Source organism: Canis lupus, chromosome 15 (assembly GCF_048164855.1).
Source record: "Canis lupus baileyi chromosome 15, mCanLup2.hap1, whole genome shotgun sequence".
NCBI lineage: Eukaryota > Metazoa > Chordata > Mammalia > Carnivora > Canidae > Canis > Canis lupus.
The window spans coordinates 53975126-53996739 of NC_132852.1; the positions used below are offsets into that span (position 1 = coordinate 53975126).

The 21614-nt window shown below is 48.9% G+C and overlaps 1 protein-coding gene across 1 annotated transcript in view; it reads left to right on the forward strand.

Annotated features, from left to right (window-relative positions):
- Positions 1-21614, forward strand: part of TMEM178B (transmembrane protein 178B) — a 344335-nt gene that overhangs the window by 312386 nt on the left and 10335 nt on the right. The window lies entirely within an intron of this gene.

The window sequence follows — 21614 nt, forward strand, 5'->3', positions numbered from 1 at the left end:
GCCCTTGGAGGCCATGCTGTGGGTTTGATTGAGAGGGCATCATCCTTCATTTTGGCCTGCCTTCTCTCTCTTTCACGGATTGCCCTGGGGTTCTTGCCTGGGTGATCACTTGATATTATGTGGCATGTATCAGTGATCTGGCTTCCTTCTGGGGTGCCAATACCTGGGGCTTCATCTACTACCCATGGCAGTTTCTATGAGTGGGGGCATGGATACCTATGCCCCAAGGTGGCCAGGTCAGGTAGAGAGACTGTCACGTGTCCCTGAAAGTGTTGCTATACACCTAGGAGCATCCCTCCCCTCCAGCTAGGACCAGCCGCATAATCTGTGGGGCTCAGTGCAAAATGAGAACCTGGAACCCCTTATTTAAACATTTAAGAATTTCAGGATGGTGACAGCAGAACATTAAAGCAAGCACACATGCCCATGATGCCAGCTCTGCCTCCATCTCTGTCCCACACTCACACTCCCTGGTCCCAGGGCACAGCAGCCTTTTGCTGCAGGGACTCTAGAAGGTCTTGAGAAACCAGGTCTGTCTTCTATTCTACTTACAGTTCCTCTTTTCTGTAACTTAGTCCAAGGCTGCTGTGCTTAAGATCACCCCTTGTCTGTGATGGTCAAATAATCACATCGGCATGTGTTCCCCTTTCCTGAGATCAAAAGCTGGCTCCCCCAACATTGCCCACACAACCTGCTAATCAGATGAAGCTGAGTTGGTTGCTTACTGCAATTGGGGAGAACAGCACCTGTCAAAACTGGCAGGGTCTCAGGGCAGGGAGGTAAGGTCAGGGTTTATGGAGAATTAGAAGTTTGCGTTAAGGCCTTTATTTTAATGCAGGTGTTTGATTGAGATTGGTTGCAAATACCGATAATGTCTAGGATTGATGGACACAGCAGGATTGGCGAAATCTTCTAGCATACACTGTCGATGTTTTCACTGGAAATTGATGGATCTTTTGTGACGTTCCTGTGGCAAACAATCAAAACCAGTTATGTGGGCAGGACAGACCTGGAAGTACAGAGGAGACAAGGGAATAGCAAAGTTAGATTTCTCTAGATGGTAAGGCATGGTTTTGGTTCAGTCTCTAGGCTGAGTGCGGGGTGCATGATCTGGGGTCTCACTCAGGATGACTGATCTCTCCACAGCCTGGTGCCTTCATGGCTGGCCTGCCTCTGCCAACACGGGCAGTAGAATGTCTGAATAATCCAGTGAATATAGTCCAGAGTCAGGCCAGGACTCTGACACCCTAAGGCCCCCTCCTATCATGGTAACAAGACGCTGTCTTTCCTGGGGTCGAAATAACAACGTCACTGCACTGAATTGGGGTCTTTGCTTGCAGATCATGGATTATTGGCAAGAGTGGGAAGGGTAGGCAGGGGGAAGAAAGAAAGCGCAGGGTAGCTGGAATCCAAGCTCCATTCCTGGGAGTGGGGGGGATTGCTGAGAAAGAACAGATTTCTCCAACAGCCTTTTCAGTGGAAACAGAAAGACCCAGAATGTGGTGGTGACTTCAGAGTGCTTGATTGCCATGGAAACTTAGGTAATTTCTAAAGCAGCTTCAAAAGCTTCTATCCCTATGGCTCTTCTAGGATGTTCTTACAGAGGTGTGCAAGCTTCAGAGAAAGGGAACTTGTCAGGCAAGCCTCTGGCTCTTGAAATGAGTCATAAATCAAAGAAAAATGCTCATTCCTGAAATAACTGGAGAGACCCCTACTAGTGGGCTTAAAAGAGGCTCCTAGGGAAACAAAAGGGAGGAGCAGGTATAAATGAGGGGGAATTTCCTCTGTCCTGCCCTGGGGGGTTAAGGACAGGTGAGAAGTAGCATCAAAAATAGCCAAACCCAAGGAAGGAGGGGGGGTTGGAGCTTGGTCCCCCAGGCATCTTGTCACCCCCACTTCTTGGGTGGCTGAGATGCGCTACAGGAACACAGGAGTTAGGGCCCCATTCCCTAACTGGGCCTGAGTCTGGGCACCTGGGAGCTGGCTTGAACTGGCCTGGATCATTGAGCTGGGGAGCAGGGCCGGGCAGCCCCTACAGCATACAGGCTGGCTCACCTCTGAACCTGCACCTCACTGCGATGATGCCCCCTATGGTTGGGGGTGGGGAGGAGCTTGGCAATCCTGGACTGTTCAGTTCTCCGCTTGAATGGGGAGCTGGTGATGGCTTTGAAGGCCTGGGGGGTACCAGTGGGAGAATGATTCTGGGAAGGCCCTAAAGCATTTCCCTGGAGAAAATTTATAAAGATAGACCCAGAGAGGTAAAGGAATTATACTCTGGCGGACATACCTTTTCATTCCAATAGACCCTGGGCTTTGATGACAGGTGGGTAATGGCGTGCATTTTCTCCCCAAGTATAAAATAATTGGGGAGCAAGGGCCTGTGTGAAGCTGTTCCATGTCCCTAACATTCTGGAAGTCTGATTTTAAATACACTTTCCTGTTATCAGATCACGTCTCATACCACGTGTCTGGATTTGGGCTTTGGAAAAAACCCTCTCCCTATCTGGAGAAGCCATCGGAAGAGCAAAGATATCCAAGATGTGGCTGTGAAGGAGGCCAACCCATATCCCCACTTTAGTCAACCATTAGAACCCACTCGTTCATTAAATAAACAACCAGTTGTTAAATACCCACTAAGCAGTAGATACTACAGAAGATAAACCCCAGAGCCTTGGAGTTGCTCACAATCTTAGAGAACAGACACCTAGACCAATTAGTGTGATAAAAGAGCAGTTTTCCTTTTCATGATGGCCACCCTTAAAATGCAAAACTGAGGTGGACACTTGACGAGATGAGCACTGGGTGTTATTCTGTATGTTGACAAATTGAACACCAATAAAAATAAATTTATTAATAAAAAAAATGCAAAAGAGTGAAAACCAAACAATTCTGGGTCTGAAGTTTCAGCTGGAGAGCCGTTGAGGACAGCTTCAAGCCACTGGTCCAGCATTCTTAGGGGGGGAGGTAGTGGCCACACAGAAAGGGCAGAAAGGGGATCAGTTATGGATTTGGGTGACCACTGGCAGTTCTGGGAGCTCCAAAGGGTGGGGAAGGCCTCGGGGGACCTTCAAACCCCCGGAAGAGGCAGATGAAAAAGGTAGAGCGGGAGAGAAGAGCTCCCATTTTGGAGCATCTGTGCTGTATCAGTGGTAGATGTTGTTCAAACATTAATGCTTTCATCTTCCCATCAGCCCTAATTTTGTAGAACACGAACCAGGCCCCCGAGAGCCACAAAACAAGCAATTACGTAAATGGGGGAGCCTGAAACTAAGGCCTGCAGGTTAATACGCACTCCTGCCTCCCTGTTGGCGGGACATGTGGAAGAAAAGGAAAGGCTCCTGGGTGAGCCCACCGGGGACAAGAAGCAGCCTGAGGAATTAACCAGCCAGGCAGACAGGCTTGCTCACGAGCCTTCATTTCCACCTGAGCCAGAGGGTCCTCCTCCACCCCCCCGGGGGGAGGGCAGGAGGCAGGGGGGTAGAGAAGCCAAGTAGGGAGTCGCTTCTACTACCAGAGCTTTCACAGTAGCATGGGGTCCCGGTGTGATGAAGGTCAACCTCAGTGTCACCATCTGTAAGATAGTAGCCTGCCCCTGGGGCTGTGGTAAGAAGTCACTAAGAAGGTGGACCTGTCTGGCACGTAATGGGCACTTCCTACGTTTTTATTCACGTGCTCAGTGTATCACTGGCGCCTACCTTTGTAGCTCCTAGCAGTTGCTTCGAGAGTTGAAGGTCACATGGTGCCCAGACCGGATTCCAACTCACATCTCTTGGACTCTGAAACCTGAGCTTGTACTTATCATGCGGTGCTATCTCTCAAACAAAAATGAAGTTGTCAACGTATTTATGACCCTCAAGTCGCTCATGTCCTGCTAGGGTGAGAGATGACTCCACACAGAGCTCTCATCGCGGTGGATGAAGGCTGTTGTTCTTGGGGCAGCAGAGAAGATGAGGCTGGGCAGCCCAGGGGGTGCTCAGCGGTGTAGGGCCGCCTTCAGCCCACTATGATCCTGGAGACCCGGGATCGAGTCCCACGTCAGGCTCCCTGCATGGACCCTGCTTCTCCCTCTGCCTGTCTCTCTGCCCCTCTCTCTCTGCATCTCTCATGAATAAATAAATAAAATCTTTAAAAAAAGAGAGAGAAAGAGAAGATGAGACTGATTCTGTTGAAGGGATGTTTCCCAGAGAAATAGGGAAATGAGCCCCTTTGGCTGAGAGCCTCATCTTTTCCTATGCTCTAGACAGAAAAAGCTTGGGGTTCATGGAGCAAAAAAGATTAATCTCAAAAAAAAAAAAAAAGATTAATCTCATCACTTCTCTAGCTCCACCCCCAACCCCCCTCATCTCTTGAAGTCTGGTTTCTGTTCCCACCGTGTCACAGAAGCTGCTGCTTGGAGACCTGCTTCCTCCTGGCTGTCCCGCCTGTCACCTGTTCCTGATCCTCCTCTTTCTGACCTCACGTGGGTTTACCTGTCGCTGTTTTTCAGGCTCTCATCTCTCCTCTTCCATGACAACACACTCGTGACTTTTCCTGCCTTCTGTGCCTTTCTTGTTTTTGTTGCTTTTTGTTCTACCTGTAAATGTGGCCTCTGGTGCTCTTTCTTCCCTACAAATGTGTGTCCTCATCACCAATATCTGCTGTCATGGTGATAGTGACCTCTGCATCAGATGCGTCTGGAACTGCTATGGAATGGCGTTTTCTGAGCTCCGGCCTCATGTTTTTAACTGTTCTCTGGACATCTCCAGCCTTCTGGAACCTCAAACGTGCTTTCAACTAGACTTGTGCTTTCTCTGGTACATGTGTGCTTTACATTTATGGCATACGTGCTAAACGCCTGGCATACTGTGGGTGCCCGACAAATGTCAGCTTCTGTCCTTCCCCTTCTCCCAACGAAACATGCTGTTTTTCTTGCCTTCCTCAGCCCAGAAGTCTTCCAGTCACCACTGAGTCATTATTCACTTTTCTAGTGTCACCCGGACCTTAGCATCAACTGTCTGCATCTGCCAGTATTTCCTTTGACATGGCTTTGTGGCTCTGTCACTCCTGTCCGTTCCCCGAGCGCCACTGGAGCCCTTGGTACGATGGCAGTGTTGGCCAGTCACTTAGCCCTTGGTGGACATCTGTGTTCCCAAGCTTTGAGTCTCCATCTTCTCATCGGTAAAACTGAGGGGTGCCACCTACCTGGTCTGGTTTTTGTGTAGATGAGATGAAATAATAGATAGGAAAAGCATCTAGCAGAAGATAAGTAAAGCATAAATGTTCACCTCTTGACTTTCCACTTAATTCAACCTTTTATACCATTCTGTCTTTCTAAGATATACCTCTTGCCATGTCATTTCTCTGATGAAAACACTTAGGGATTCCATGTTGCTTAGATCACTCAGGTCAGCATGGCCAGGCTAGAGTTGATCATTGCTCGCAGTCTCGCCCCAGGCTCACATTCAGCCACACGTCCTGTGGTCCCTACAGACCACTTGCCATTGCCATTGCCTGCCACTGTGCTACCCTGCTTGGTCTGATAAAGGCCTCAGCTTCCTGAAGGCTCAGGGCATGCTCAGCATCTTCTAGAAACCTTTTAGATCAGCTTCACTGAAGCCAGACTCTGCCTCTGAACTCAGACATCACTCTGTACCATTTTGATGGCATTTGCCTCATTGTGAATATCTCCAGGAGCAGAAATCGAGATAACGTCCTATCTCCCCTCTGGGTCAAAGCCTCCATGGTAGCAGGGGACCTCTTCCTTGTTGGCTCCTCCGGTGGTCATTTTGCTCCTCTTTATTTTAAACCTTAATGTGGTTTCTGCTAACTTCAACTTATTGGACTTGGATCCTTTCTGCTATAGCAACATAAAGTCAGGACCATCTTCCTCCGACAGTCGTTTAAATATTTGAAGACTCCTCTATAGCTCTTCTTAATTATCTGTGTTACAAACTAAGTTCACCTCGCTAAACATTGACTGAGTACATACTGCGTGCTAGCACTCAGGCCACACAAATAAGAACACAGAGATGGTCCCTGTCCTCAAGGGCCACCCAGGCAGTGGTGGAGGCAGGGTGGTGGTGCCAAAACAGAGGGACTGCGGATACACAGAGAAAGAGGACCTTTCTGTGCCAAGGGCTCCGGAGTAGCCTCAAGGAGGGCTAGAGATGAAGGCCGAAGGAAGAATCAAGTCAACTTGGCCTTACTGTTGCCCTCAAAGGGCTTTTACACCATCAGCCAACTGAATGTGCACCAAAACTAGGAGTTGGCCACTTTCTAGAAGCAGTATGCCAAGCTAGCTAGCTTGCTTTCTTTCTTTCTTTCTTTCTTTCTTTCTTTCTTTCTTTCTTTCTTTTAGATTTTATTTATTTATTTGAGAGAGAGTGAGGGCATGAGCATGGGGGGAGGGGCAGAGGGATAGAAGGACAGAGCGATAGGCAGCTTCCCCGCTGAGCAGAGAGCCCGACGTGGGGCTCCATCCCAGGACCCTGAGATCAGGACCTGAGCCGAAGTCAGATGCTTAACTGACTGAGCCGCCCGGGTGCCCCACCAAGTCTTTCTTTCTTCGTTCTCATTTAGGATTTCACGTGACATTAATACATTTCCATTTTTATATATCTCTGTGTAACTAAACTCTCATGAATGAAGCAAAAAAAAAAAAAAAGAATCCCTTTTATCTAAAAAAGAAAAATGCTTAAGCAGCTTTATGTGAAGGTAAAATGTCAATCTGGCGTGATATTTGACCTCCTCCTTTTGGCCCTGGGTAGGAAGGAACGCCAGTAGCTGTGTCCTTCCCACTACTCACCCTAACAAAACCTAGGAACTTCTTAAAGATTCCACCACCATTCCAGGCTACAATTTGTTTAATGAAAGTATCCCCTGTGGCTCAGCTCTTAACATTTTCAGACAAGTCCCACTGCAATTACAATTCCCAGAAGCTTCTGGGTCCAGCTCTTTATGGTGCCTGAGTTAGGATGGCTAAAGGGAAGTCGGACAGTTCTCTCCTGATCTCAGCATTCCCATCAGGGGCCCATAAAGTAGGAAACCTCTCTTTTCAGGACCACATGCCACCTTTTAAGACTCTACTTCCCAAGGGAGAAGAGGGGACTGACTTCTCTGGTGAGGTTTGTCAAGAGGCTGAGCTCGTGGAGCCTAGCACCATCTGGGTCCTCTGCCCCTGCTTGTTCTCCACATGGGCAGCATTCCCAGGTCAAGGACCCAGGGCCAGGCTGGCATCAGGAGGCCTATTTATCTTTTTTTACTTGGCCCACCAGTGAGTCAGCACTTCAGGGTGAGTGTATCTGCTTTGCAAACCTGAATGTTCCCTTTGGCAAATCATCCTAAAATGTCAGCCAGGGGGACTGTATAGGTACCCTCGAATGTGGCCAGGGGTCAAGCCACAGTTGCCATGCTAGCCTTACCAGTAATAAAGCTGACATGTTTTTGGCCCTGTTGGCTTCCTTTCTGTGACTCTCTTCTCATGAAAGTATGAGTTCAGAAAGCAAAGATGAGCAATTATCATCCTCCAAGTCTCCAAGAGAAAAGAAGACTTAAAAGAGGTGCCTAGACTGAGACCCACTGAAGAGCCAGGAGGAGCTGGTGGGAGGGTAGGATACCTTCCATGGGCTGGGGTCCACACTGAGCTCCCATGGGGTCCTTCTCTGATGACCAGCTTGCTTTGTCCACTGGGTTTAGCTTCTGGCCAACTGGGAAGCTACAAAGAGTCTTACTGGAAAAAAAAAAAAAAAAGTAATGCTGTGATCTTGATTCATTTCCTTTCTCGACCTCCCCACCCTACACCTGCTAGGAAGCTCCTATTTCTCTACAGGAGCTCCCCCCTCTCTGGTGGCACAAGTAAGGAGTGAAACTATATACGGGTTTTGAAAGGTCTTCCAAGTTCTCTGAAGAATTCAGCAATAGAATTCAGAGCTTTATTACCTGAGCCATGAGTTTGAGTGGTTCCCAGAACCTCCCCAGAGCCCCTTTGGTCATGACAGGTCATCATCTAGTTGATAGGTCTTACTGAAGCACCACTGCGTACAAGGCCGTGCTGGGGAAGAGGATGGCTTCTCTGCTTATATTGCTTACAGGCCAGCTCCAGAGACAACCCACATGCATGAGAAATGAAAGCCAACATAACAAGCAGCAAAAGTGTGAGGTATGGGATCCTGACTCCCATACTGCTAGCTGTGAGACCTTGAGCAATCTCCCTAACCTCTCTGTGCCTCACATTCCTTATCCTAAACTCATAAGGTGGCTCGGAGGAATAAAAGAGCTAGCATTTGTAAAGCGCCTGCAGCAATGCCTGCCACCTTATAAATATTACACATCAGTGTTCGATCCACATAAAACTATGTGTTCAGTGACCCAGCGGTGAGGTGACATCATCTCAAGAAAGGCCAGACCAAGCTAACAAATGTGCCAGGCACATGAAAACATAAACCAAACCAGGTGGCAGGCTCACCTGATCTTCTGGCTCCCACCCCAAGTCTCTTCCTCTCCTAATTAACATGGCATTGGCTTGGATCTGATAGGGTGGAAGCCTGAGAGATTTCTTTCAGTAGCCAATTTCTTCCAGACACTTAAACAGCTGGGCCCCAATCCTTCCACATTTAAAATCAAGGCAATTTAGAGCAGAGCCTCATATGCACATTGATGTCGAGTAATGGCATCTGATGGTCTCATCCACCAGCCCTTCTGTGCATGTCAGGAGGTGAGAAGCGATGTCTTCTCTCCAGGTGGCTCACGTTTGACAGAATAACTGGCAGCCTGTCCTAGAGCAGTTCAGAGAGAAGGGAACTGTCATACCCCAATGTGGAGAGTCAGGGAATCACTTACCTGGACCAGATCCGGTCCTTCCCTCCACTTAACTGGTCCCTTCTACTTAACTGGAAGGAGCGGATCTGGTCCTTCTCTCCATATTGTATGGTTGAGGGATCAAGGCCAGAGAGATGAGGTGGTTTGCCCACTTCATGGGCAGGAATGGGACAAGAACTCAAGATTTTCTGATTCTTGGTGGAGTTCTCTTCCCACTCTGCACATCCCCATTGGCCGCAGTTCTACCAGGAAGCTGGTGCAGGCTGCCTTAGTGTACCTCTGGGCCAGAGAGCCTTAAACTACCAAGACAGGAATTCGTAGGTAATGATGACACTACTTGTGCTGGGCTTCATGCTGGCCCTGGGGGGTGATGTGGCTTGTCTATTACTTAGGAAGATCAATGACCAGAGCATTCAGGAAGCTGTAGTGTCAGACATGGTCTGCAGGAGGTTTTGAATGACTGCAAGCATTGCCTCAAGCAAGAAACTCGGGACAAGATTGCCCTCCACCCTAGAGATTCTCCACATTTGCTCTACAGACCATTGTCATCCAACAGAAAGGGCTGGCCTAGAAAAGGAAGTAGAGAAAAAGAGAAACAGTGGCAGGAAGATGGCATGCGCTAAGTGGCTTTACTCTTGGAAGCTCACTGTTCACAGCTTGAGAATGTTCCTTTCTGCACAGCTGTAGATGCCACTCTCGGTTTAGTTAAGAAGCCAGTTGGATCCCACCAACTCTCAGCTCTGAACCAAGACCCAGATGGGTAGGAAGCTCCAGAGATTCACATTGAGAAAGACGTGATGCTGTACTCTTGTTTCATTGTCTTTCTAGGACTCTCTCACCCATACATATATGCCCACCATAGAGAAAGCTCATGGCTCACACCAGACCACCCTCCTCCCCTCTTCCCAACTTTTTGCTCCATGAAACATTAAATACCCCAGGGCAGGTGGGTAGAAGTGGAGTGGGCCAGTGGTGGCTTTTTCTGGGGGGATTTTTTTTTAATGGGGACAGTGGGAGCAAATATAATGGATAGTTCTCAGATGTTTCTGCAATCAAAACAATTTGAGGTGTTAAGGCAAAATCAGATGTTTGCTCTGTCACATATGCTTTGGGACCTCTTTTTTTTTTTAATAATCTAAAATGTATTCTGGTCCTGTTATTAAAAAATAGTCTAAAAATTATTTAACCAGAGATTACTATGTGCATTATATAATGTGTGTTCTGTGCTGCACATATATGCACGCATATGTAATCACAGCCTTAAGAGGTACAGAAGTTAAAACACCTGAGACTTGGCTTGAATCAGGTACATATGTCTGAATTAATCATTGGGGTCTCAGAATGACTTCCCTATGGGAAAGAATTGTGGTAGTGTTTTTACAAAAAAAAAAAAAAAGAAGAAACTGTGTCGATTAAAAATGATCATTAAAAATGATAAAAAGATAACTCTCACAGTCCACTATATGATAGGTGTTTAATAAATGAGTTTGGGAGAACTCTAGATGCCACCCCTGTATGCCAGAGGAACCAACCAGAAGCTTTATAGCACCTACAAAAAGTCCCCAACTTCTATTACATAGCAATTCCCAACACTGCTATTAGGGCTACTTCCTTTTACCCATCCTGGTTGAACCATAGGTTTACAAGCTTCTTCACAAACCCACCAGTGACATCATCTAACCCCTCCTGGAGGCTGTAACCTCTCTGAGCCCAAAGATAAGCTCCGTCATTGAGGAGAACTGTCTTGGAAATGTATTCTGAGATCTGAGATCTTCCAAATCCTGTGGTTCTGATTCAACAAAGTCCACAGAATGAAGAGTTCTGGGTGGGGCTGGGGGGATGTGGAGTGGGTGATGGAGAGGTAACAGCAACCGCATTTTCTCCTTGTCTTCCAGAACAGTTGTTCTTCACCCTCACTTAAAGCCTTCCATTTCTAATATTATACTTTACATATAGAAAGCAATTTTAACTTCTATAAGCCTTTTCACATTTATTACTGCTTTTCAAAATAATCCTGCAGAGAGCGTATTATTCCAATGCAGAATTTCTGTGAATGTAAAAATGCTTCCTGAAACCCAGGGTGCCCAATGAAACATGGGTAGGTGCGTACCTGCATGGGCACACATGCGCACATGGGCACACACGTGTGCAGGTGCACAAACCCTCAGCAATCACAGAACCATTGAGGAGGAAGAAATAATGGGATGACCAGATATGGTGTCAGCTTGGTTCCCCTCCAGGTTTCAAAGCCCATATTTTCACTTGAAAGCCATTTAGCCTGGAAGTCCATTTCTTCTAGAGGCGTGGAGTTCATGCTCAGTGCTGTGTGTGATGCAGGAGACATCACTGCCATGCCAGTTCTGGAGAATGTGACAGTCTAGCTGAACACAAACTAAAACAGAGAGTGAGAGAGGGTCCCTATAATTGTCAGGTGACCTGTTCCCGATCATGAAAGTTTTATGAATTCAGAAAAATTGTGAATAATCTTAAGCTGGGCATATTCAGGGAAGGCTTCTTGGGAGACAGGACTTGGCTTAGACCATCAAGGCTCTGTGTAGATAGGTAGAGAACAGAAAAGTCCAACTCCAGTCAAGGACACAGGACAAAAAGGTCCTTTGACCTTAGTAAGTTCCCATCACAAGAAGCACTTGAACACCACCAATGCCCTCTTCCATTTGCTTAGCCCTTGAGATGTTTGCACAAGTTTCCAAAGGCTCTGTCTTTGGTGAAGATGCCACAAGACCCATTGAGGTTGTAATCAAATTTAAGTCTATACCCCCCAAAATAAATGGATTGATGGGTATTGAGTGGGAATAAACATAGATACATAGGTGAGGAGGACTAGCTGGGTAAAAAAAACCCAGGAGATGCCCAGCAGCTATTGTTTTATATGGCTATGTTGAGATGCCTCTTCTAGCTACAGGGTGGCCATAAAGTCTGGAAACATAGATGGTCTTATTTTATCGTGGATTATAATGTTACGGTAATAAGCCATTTATTACGTATTCACCTGTTGCATTACATTGCTAGGACTGCCAAAACAAAATCCCACAGACTGGGTGCTTAAACAAGAGAAATGTATTTTCACAAAGTTCCAGAGGCTGGAAGTCCAAGATCAAGGCGTCAGCGGGGTTGTCTCCTCTGAGGCCTCTTTGTCGGCTTGCAGACGGCCACCCTCTTGCTGTCTCTTTACATGGTCTTCCCTCTATGTGTGCAGCTGTCTGGTGTCTCTTTGTATGTCTTTGGGTTAGGGACCTCCCCCCCAACAGCCTCCTTTTAACTTTATCAGCTCTGTGACAGCCTTGTCTGAAACACAGTCGCATTCTGAGGCACGGGGGGTAGGGTTTCACTGTAGGAATTTTGCAAGGACACGATTCGGTCCGTGACACCAGTGCTTTCAGATTTGGTGACCACCCTGTAGATATGTGAAAACGAAAGCATAAGGCTCCAGGTTCTAGGTTAGGAATCTGGAAGCATTGTCTTTAGGACCGATGCCAACCTGTATGCATGGGCCAGTCCGTTTCAGTGCTTGAGTTGGGGATGTTGCATAACCGGGGCCCAGACATAGAGCAGCCTTGTAGCACGTCGACACAACCTTGGGAACACACGCACGCTTGCCGGGGAGGGAGGGGGGTGTTGCGTGGCAGCACTCCTGCAGTGTGTCTGCCTAGAGCGTTTGCAGAGTTTGCAGAGTGATGGATGGTTTTGTCCGAACTCAGGGCACCATGCCTTGTGGTGTGTTCTCCGGAGCCTGTCACCACCGCTCCATGCCTCATCCCAACAAACCCCTCAGGCACCTCGAATGTAAAACCCCACGTGGCCTGCCTGTTGGCTGCTGCTGATGCAATAGTGTATAATTCAACAGTAATTTATATTCCACACAGGTCTGAGCAAAGCTATAAAGTGCTCTTGAGAGCTAAATGCTGCCGAGGTATTTAATCTCAGCAAAGGAAGGGTTTAGTATACATCAGCTTCCTAGGATGCAGTTGCCATTGGAGGAGGAGGGATCCTTTTTCTGTTTGTCGATTTGCTTCTTTATGGTTTTAAAGATGAGAGAAGGGCTAACAGGGGAGTGTCTGAGGGAGGACTTGGGCTGCTCCTTAGACATCCCTGACGTGCACACCCCCAAGAGCAGGTCTGCAGTCACCACTTTGCAGCACGCGGGGTGGGCTGGGGTCAGAACAGAGGCCTTTTCTCCCCGGAGCGACTAGGGAACGAAGGTGCAAGAGCCCAGGGGTACCAAGACGTCAGTCCTCATTCCCAGGAACAGAAAATGTCATGCAGATGGATTTCATGCCCTAGAAAGCTGCAGAAATTATACTCCAGCGGAGTTTTGGGCACCACTTGGTCACATAAGGAATAGATATTTGGGAGAGTGCCTGTGCACACAATATGTAACTGCCCTGGATTCCTGTGAGAATCTTCTCGAGGGCCTCGGTTTCCTGGCTGGCGGCCTCTTGAATTAGGAAGAGCATTTCTGCTGCCTCATCTGAGGCCTCAGTTTTGATGCTGTCTCTCTCCCCAGGGCCCATTGCTGGAGCGTTACTGCCAATGGCTTCTCTGATCATCCTTAAAGGGGGTAGAGACACACGTCCTCCCCTCCCCTCCTGTGTGTGCTAATACAGCAGCAGCCACGCAGGAGGCCCTGCTCATACCTTACACACCTACAGCCCGTGCTCCGGGAGTGTGCTGAGCTGAGCAGGGATGGGGTTGACACCAGAACTCTGAATATCGGCTTAAAACTCATGGAGGTTTAAGGTGGCACTGGTGTAGGACCACTGCGGGCCTGGCGATTAAGTGTTCCTTGGTGACATCTCAGGGTGACACAAGAGTTAGCTGCCCCCAAAACAGTGCAACCCCAGCGTGGCCTTTCTCAACATGAGCAACGCATTCCAGACATCGAGGTCTCCATCCTCACCGGGTGAGGGCATGATGGTTAAATGGATTTACAAGCAAGAGTAAGTTGGTCACGGTCACAGTACCATCGCTTGGCACCAGAGTGGGGAGGAGGACAGTGAAGGAACCTGTAAGGGTGCCTGGTAGTCCCACGTAGCTCAGGATTTCCCAGTTTGGGGATGAAAATCCCACCTTCCAGGGCTTCACCCCCATGCCCAACTGCCAGGCAAACTAGGATGGATGACCCCCCCAACTAGGGAGGCAAGATTTGGGAAGACTAAAGAAGTCAGGAGCTTAAGGGAAGTGGGGTTTATGGGGAAAGCGCTGGAAACCTGCGGGTAGCCGGGGAACACCCTGACCAGCTGTGTCCCTGGGGGCTGGGGACACGTAATGGTAATGACGTAGTATAGGATATCACGGGTCCTAGGAATCAATCAAGTAGTGGTGGTAGCTCAAGTCAGAGAAGAGGGTGAGGCCGCCCGCAGGGAGGGTATTAGTGGGGCGAGAGCTTGGGAACGTCGGGTCTGCAGAGACGAAAGAAAGGCGGATGAGAAGCCCCTCACTGGAGATGGAGGGAAGGGATCCCCAGCAGGGGGACGAGGTCCAGCAGCCGGAAGCTGAAACTCGGGGCGGGGGGCGGGAGTCTAATATCTGGCAACCCGGGAAGCGCTAGTTAGGGACGGCGCGATGTGGAGGAGTGGATGGGGAGCTGGTGGGCCAGGTGGGCCGTGTCCTCTCCGGGCCCACGGGACACACGCGGGGTGACGTCGTGCTTGTGAGTCCTGAAAGGGCTGCAGTGGGGAGGGCCCTCGAGGGAAGCAGGTGGCGGGTTTGAGCAACCAGAAGGAAGCATCATGTTGACGTGGTTCCCTCTCCCTGCCGTCCTTCCCACTCCCGGGTGGGGTTCGCCAGCGGGGACCCTACCGGGGTTTGGACCCTAAGGCCTCTGTCCAGCGGGTCTTACAGCACAGGCTCTCTCAGTCTGCAGCTCCATGGGGTGGCGCTGTCTCTTTGAGCTGGACTTCCTGAGCTCCGAGTCCACACGATTGAGGGTCCTGGCATACGGAGGGGTCACGGGGTGGAGGGTCCTGGCACAGGGAGGGCTCACAGGACGGAGGGTCCTGGCACAGGGAAGGCTCACAGGACGGAGGGTCCTGGCACAGGGAAGGGTCACAGGATGGAGGGTCCTGGCACAGGGAGGGCTCATGGGGTGGAGGGTCCTGGCACAGGGAGGGCTCATGGGACAGAGGGTCCTGGCACAGGGAGGGCTCACAGCACGGAGGGTCCTGGCACAGGGAAGGGTCACGAGATGGAGGGTCCTGGCACAGGGAAGGGCAGTCAGATGTCACTTCTCCTTCCAACCAGCTGGCTGCCTGGAGGGTGGGGCTGACTAGGAGTCCGAGGCCCCTTCTAGCACCAGCAGCAATGAGAATTGAGACTGATTAGCTTTATTTTATTTTATTTATTTATTCATGAGAGACACAGGCAGAGGGAGAAGCAAGCTCCCTGGGAGGAGCCCGATGTGGGACTCTATCCTGGGAGCCCAGGATCACGCCCTGAGCCAAAGGCAGATGCTCAACCACTGAGCCACCCGGGTGCCCCAAGACGGATTAGTGTTTCCTGCCAAAGGCGTAGACGTGCAACTGTGGGAGCAGCCATCGGACTTTGCTGTCCACAGCTCAGTCCCTGTAAATGGCACACCTTGAGGTCCCCCTGCGAATGGACAAGCCCGGTGCTTTTCAGAAATGTTGACATCACTGGACTCCTTTCTTCAAATGAAATTTCGTGGGGACACAGATGAAAGCGGGGCTATTCTGGCCAAAGAGAGGAGAGAGGGCGGAAGCCTCTTCTACTCCCTCTCCCAGGGGCAGAGCAGAGACAACAGCCAGAAAACCACCGGGGAGGCACTATTTTAGAAGGAGGCCAGGGAGGATCTCTCTGGGAGGATGACATTTGAAGGGGTCAAGGTGAGAAATGAGGCCAGATAGGGAGGCAGGGTCCAGTCGGGTAAGGAGTGTGGGTTTCATCCTGAGTGTGATAGGACACTGTTGGAGGGTTTTGAGCTGGGGAGAGAATTACGATCTGATGAAATTTTAAAAATAGCCCTGGCTACTCTCTGGGGGCAAGGACAGAGGCAGGCTGGCAGTTACCTGTTAGAGCAGCTTAGGTGGGAAATGACAGATGCTGGACTAGGCTAGAGCAGGGAACATTTTGGAGGTGAGAGGCACAGGGCAGTGGTACGTAGGCATGCCTTGCCGTCTCTGCGTTGAGCTCTGGGACAAGGGGGGCGCTGAGGATGGAGGAGGGACACTCTCCAGACCAGGGGAGGACCCCCTTCTGTGTGCAACCTGGGGGAAATCCTGTTCATCCTTCAGAATCCTTGGGATTCCTTGGGAAACCTTCCCTGGCCCAGCTTGATTGTCTTGGGCAGAGTTGACCCTTACCACCTACCACTGGGTGTTCCTCCCCCTTCTCCCCATGACTGCTAGATGGGGGAGGGACCCTACAGCCCTCTGCTCCACCTCTGATCTTCCAGCCAAAGGGGCCAGGGTTCAGGGTTGACATTAAACCCCAGCCTCTTGGTCCTCAGTCTGGTGCTCTTTCTACTTTATCCTCAACTCTTCATTTATGGATGTCTCATATCCCCAACTAGATGATAAGCTTTTTCAAAACATCTTTTTATTTTAGATTTTATTAAAGGTCCTTAAGAGCAGGGACCATATCTTACTCTCTTTTTATCTTCCTAGCATCTACCGTAAACATAAACACCAACAGATACTTGCGGATGAGCTGTTCTGTGTCCTGGAGCTACTGCCACAGGGATGCTCCCCCCCCCACCCCCAACACACACACCAAACCCGACATCACTTAGATGTAACAGCTATATGGGAGCCATCCCTGCCTCCCGGACCTGCATTACACCTGCCGCTTCTTACAGCCGGGTCTGGGGCACACAGCAGAACCTTGTTCCACGGGGAGAGCTTGGGCCAGAGTTCTTTTCACTTAACTCCCAGGTTGTGACTACAGTTAGTCCTGGAGTCTGATTGCAATTAGGCCCAACCCCCAAGCCATGGAGGGAATTATTAAGAAGATGTGACTGTGCATGATTCCTTGGATCCTCACTTAGGTCTCAGTAAGTGCTCACGGGAAATAAAAATGACAAGATTCCAAAGACCCAGCTTCAGAGTCTCCTATCTACCACTTGGGGGGAGCGGAGGACCTCGCATTGTACTTGGGGTGAAGGAAGAGGAGGCCACCATCCTTCAGCTGAGATACAGTTTCCACAGAGGCTTTCAGAATCTGTGTTCCCCCAGAGAACCCCAGAGAGTTGTGGTGGCAGCAAGGGATGGGGGGTGTTCTGTACCCCACATCCCCCAGTCAGTTGCCACTTTACAGATCTGAATGTTGAGTTCATCACCTGAGAAAACTGGGTCGGGCAGGGTCCTCACCCACCTTTGCCTCCGTCTCCTCCATGCTCTGGGACTCTTGTCAAAGCCCCTTGTGAGCTGGGTTGTCCAAGGATGCTGCTCAGGAGCAATGGCAACACATTATTCATTCATTCATCCATTTATCAAGGATCCACCAGATACCCGCATACATCCATTTCTCTTTATTTTTTTTTTTAAGATTTATTTATTTGAGAGAGAGATTGAGCACGAGCAGGGGCAGAGGCAGAGGGAGAGAGAGAATCCCAAGCAGACTCCATGCTGAGCATGAAGCCCAATGTGGGGCTCGATCCCAGGACCCTGAGATCAGGAGCTGGCTGCTTAACCTACTGAGCCACCCAGGCCCCCTGCGTATTTTCATTGCCAAGTACTAATACACATTTTGAATTTACAAGTGCAGAAGTACGTAAAACCTAAGTCCTGGGTCATAGCAGAGAACAGTAGTGTTATGTGGAAACTACCAGCACCTGTTCCAACTCTTCCCTCTTAGTCACACGGCATTTCCGAACAAGTTGCTCAGATGACTGGCTCACAGGGCCAGCTTTCATGGGGGCCCTAGAAGTTTTCCTCCCTCCAAGGGATTATTGACAAGAGTTAACAAATTTTAACAGGTTCCAAAGTCACAGGACAACTGACGGGAAGTTAAGGCAGGAAGAGCCCCAATTAGCCCCATTAACGTAACACAACAAGATGTATGCTGTCAACCAGCTGGGCCATTTGCAGTTGGTAATTAGGTCCACACGGGCCTAATCTCTTTACTCTCAATTTATCAACCACATCTTTTCCGTCCTGTCCACTCTGCTTGCAGAACACGCCATTAAAGCCCTATATAGCAAGCTTTTGTAACCACTGGCAACTTGGGAAAATCAACAGTTCTGCAGGTTGACCTCCTCCCCGAGAACAAATCACTGGATTTAACCAGGAGGATAGCACACCTTTTGATAGGAAGAAATATCACCATTTTTTAAAAAAAGCATCCTAGGTAGATACGATTTATATAAAGTCCTTGGGTGACCTCCTCATACACAGAGCTTCAGTGTGTAAGATGTGTATAAGTGTATATAAGTGTATAAGATGATTATTTAGTCCAGAGCTCTAGCTCAGAACTTTTTAAAAGATTTTTATTCATTTATTTGAGAGAGAGAGCAGAGCAGGGGCAGGGAGACGGAGGGAAAGAATCTCAAGCAGACTCCATGCTGAGCACAGAGCCCAGTGCAGAGCTCATTCCCAGGACCCTGAGATCATGGCTTGAGCCAAAACCAAGAATCTGAAGCTTAACCCACTGAGCCACCCTGGTGCCCCTCTAGCTCAGAACTTCTATGAGGCTCCATTTCCGTGGTTCGGAGTGCCTTACCATCCCAAGGGCAGCTCAGAGTTGAACTCCGCATGCACGCACACACTCGCACACTTCCTGTCCTAAATCTAAATTTTAGTAAATTATATCTGCACACTCAGATTTCCAAATCAGGTAGTGAAAGTAGCATATTGGAGGCACAGCAGGCCAGCTCTGGTTTGTCTGAATTTGGATTATTTGCAACTAGGGCCAGCACTTCCAGGCTGTCACCTCCTCTTTGGCCATGCCCCCTAGGCTGCTCCCTTCCTCCTGGACCACCTGTACCCCTCCCCTCCCCTGGCTCTGTCTCAAGGTTACACAGAGGCCCTCTGCCCTAACCCAAGGGTCTCACCAGCCTGATGAATAGGAACCATCTGAGCAAATTTTAAATAAACCAAAAGCTTTCCGGAATGCCTGGGTGGCTACATGGTTGAGCGTCTGCCTTTGGCTTGGTCATGATCCCAGGGTCCTGGGATCCAGTTCCGCATCAGGTTCCCCACAGGGAGCCTGCTTCTCTCTCTTCCTATGTCCCTCCCTCTCCCTCTGTGTCTCTCATGAATAAGTAAATAAAATATGTTATAAATACCTACATATATACATACTGAAAGATTTCTATCCTCTCCCCCAAGAGATTCTGACTCCCAGGGCCAACGTGGAACCTCCCCCGCTGTGGATACTGTTGTTGATTCCGTCTGAACCCCAGTGAGCAGCAAGAGGGACTAGGTTGTTTTGTAACTCCCCAAAGTTTGGGACCCCTGTTCTACAAGGCAATGATGGTACCGTATGTATTTGTGTATAATGGTGGTCACTACACACACACGCTTGTACACAGGCACACACGCATATGCATGCGTGCATACATATACACACACACCTGTGCGTGCACACATACACGCACATATGTTATTTCTGGGACACCTGAGCCCAGGTCATCCCTGACACATGGCTTTCGGTTGCCTCTACAAGGAACGTTCACCAAACAGTTACTCCCTGCTCCCTCCACGCCAGCCCCCAGCTCCCTTCTCCTGGTCCTTGCAGCGGGCTCCTTAGTGGTCTCTGGGGATGCAGAGCAGAGTCATGAGTTCTCAACACCCTCAGTCACTCCATTGAAAGCTCAGACCTCTCAGCTCGAGGAGCCGTGTTCACCAGGTATCAGGCTCCCCCTCCAACAGCCACGTCACAGAGGCACCCTTCACCATGCACACATCTTGATGCGAACTCTTTGTACCCAGGTGGAGTTCCTTTCTTAATCTAAAAGGAAGTTACTAAATTTCAGGTATGAATGTTTTGAGGATCACTTTTCCTGGAAGGAAACACCAGCTTACACGTGCCCTGGAGTCCGTGGGATGGTCCCTTTTACTGCTCCTTCACTAGTTTTGGAAATAACCATCAAAAAACAAAGCAAAACAAAAAACAAAAACTCAGCTGATTTGATTATGTTCTCTTACTATGTTTTTATTTCTCAAGTCTTTGGATACTGGCAAAATTGAGCGTTTTTCGCATGTATTGCTCATGTGAATTTTTTCCTCTGTCATCTGAACTTTCGAATATTAAGTTTCACCTTTCTCTAATAAAACCTTTTTCCTGACTTAGTGGTCCCAAAGTGTGGTCCCTGGACCAGTGGCATCAGCATCACCCAAGACCTTGTTCAAAATCCAAATTCTCAGGGAGCTGGGGTGGCTCGGTCAGTTAAGTACTTGCCTTCAGCTCCAGTCATGATCTCAGGGTCCTGGGATCAAGCCCTGCCTTGGGCTCTCTGCTCAATGGCATGTCTGCTTCTCCCTCTCCCTCTGCCTCTGTGATCTCTCCTGCTCTCTCCTGCTCTCTTTCTCTCTCTCAAATAAATAAAATCTTAAAAAAGAAAAACAAATCCAAATTTACAGGCTGGACCCAGACCTATGAACCAAAAACTATGGCGGTAGGCCCAGCACTCTAACAAGCCATCCAGACTCCAAACTACCCTACCCTAGACTGAGTGGTGGAGAATCATCTTGAACGCAGGTGCACAACAGGAGGCCCCCCCTCCCCTTGCATGACACCAGTCTTAGCACAGAGAAGAAGATTGCACACTCTGACACTAGCGTGCCTGAGGTTGTAGCCTGGCTCTACCAGTTACTTCCTGTGTAATTTCCGACAGATGGGTTAATCTCCCTGGGCCTCAGTTTCTTCAACCAAATAGGGATAGGGACAAAATAGGGCTAATCATATAACCTACTAAAAAAAAATCATATAACCTACTGCATAGATTTATTTAAAGGATTACAGTTTCAATACATGTTAAGCACTTAACTGTTCCTAGCACACAACACTTAATAAATGTTAGGTACGGCTGCTACCACTGTGGCCATTAAAACTGTCACATGCTCATGGGCCTGAGGCCTGGAAGAGATAAGGTCTGATCTTAAAGAAACTTGGCCCTCAGGAAGCCAAGGAGGTCTTATAATACATATAAACACAATGCCCCTCCTCTTGTTCCCACCCCCTTAAAAAAAATATATGCTTCTCCCTCTTCTGCCGAGCCAACCCAGCCTTCTCAGACTCACGGGCCCTCCCTCCCCTTTCGGTGCTGATAGAAGGAACAGGAGACTCTGCTCTTGAACTCTTGAATTTGGGTATACTGCATATCTCTAATGGTTACAAATGGGTTTGTAAGTCTATGCATTTTTATAACATTCTTTCTCTTAAAGCAACCTCTTCTCACTGAAGGTCACTAGGAGTCTTCTTTTTTTTTTTTTTTTTAAAGTGGAGGTCCATCATTCAGTGTGTTTTGGAAATACTCATAAGACTAGGTTAGATGGATCGCCTGGGTGGCTCAGTGGTTGAGCATCTGCCTTCGGCTCAGGGTGTGATCCTGGGATCTGGGATTAAGTCCCAATCCCATGGGATTGAGTCCATGAGTCCCTGCATGGAGCCTGCTTCTCCCTCTGCCTGTGTCTCTGCCACACCCCACCGCCCCCCCGTGTCTCTCATGAATAAATAATCTTAAAAAAAAAAAAAAGACTAGGTTAGACACATGAGCTCATGCTACTGTGGGTGATGAATCTTCACGGGCAAGAAATCGCATATAGAGTTTCCTGGAGATTTTGACTCCACTGCCCCTTAGTAAAGGAATATCTCCCAGGGTCAGTGTTCCATGGAGAACA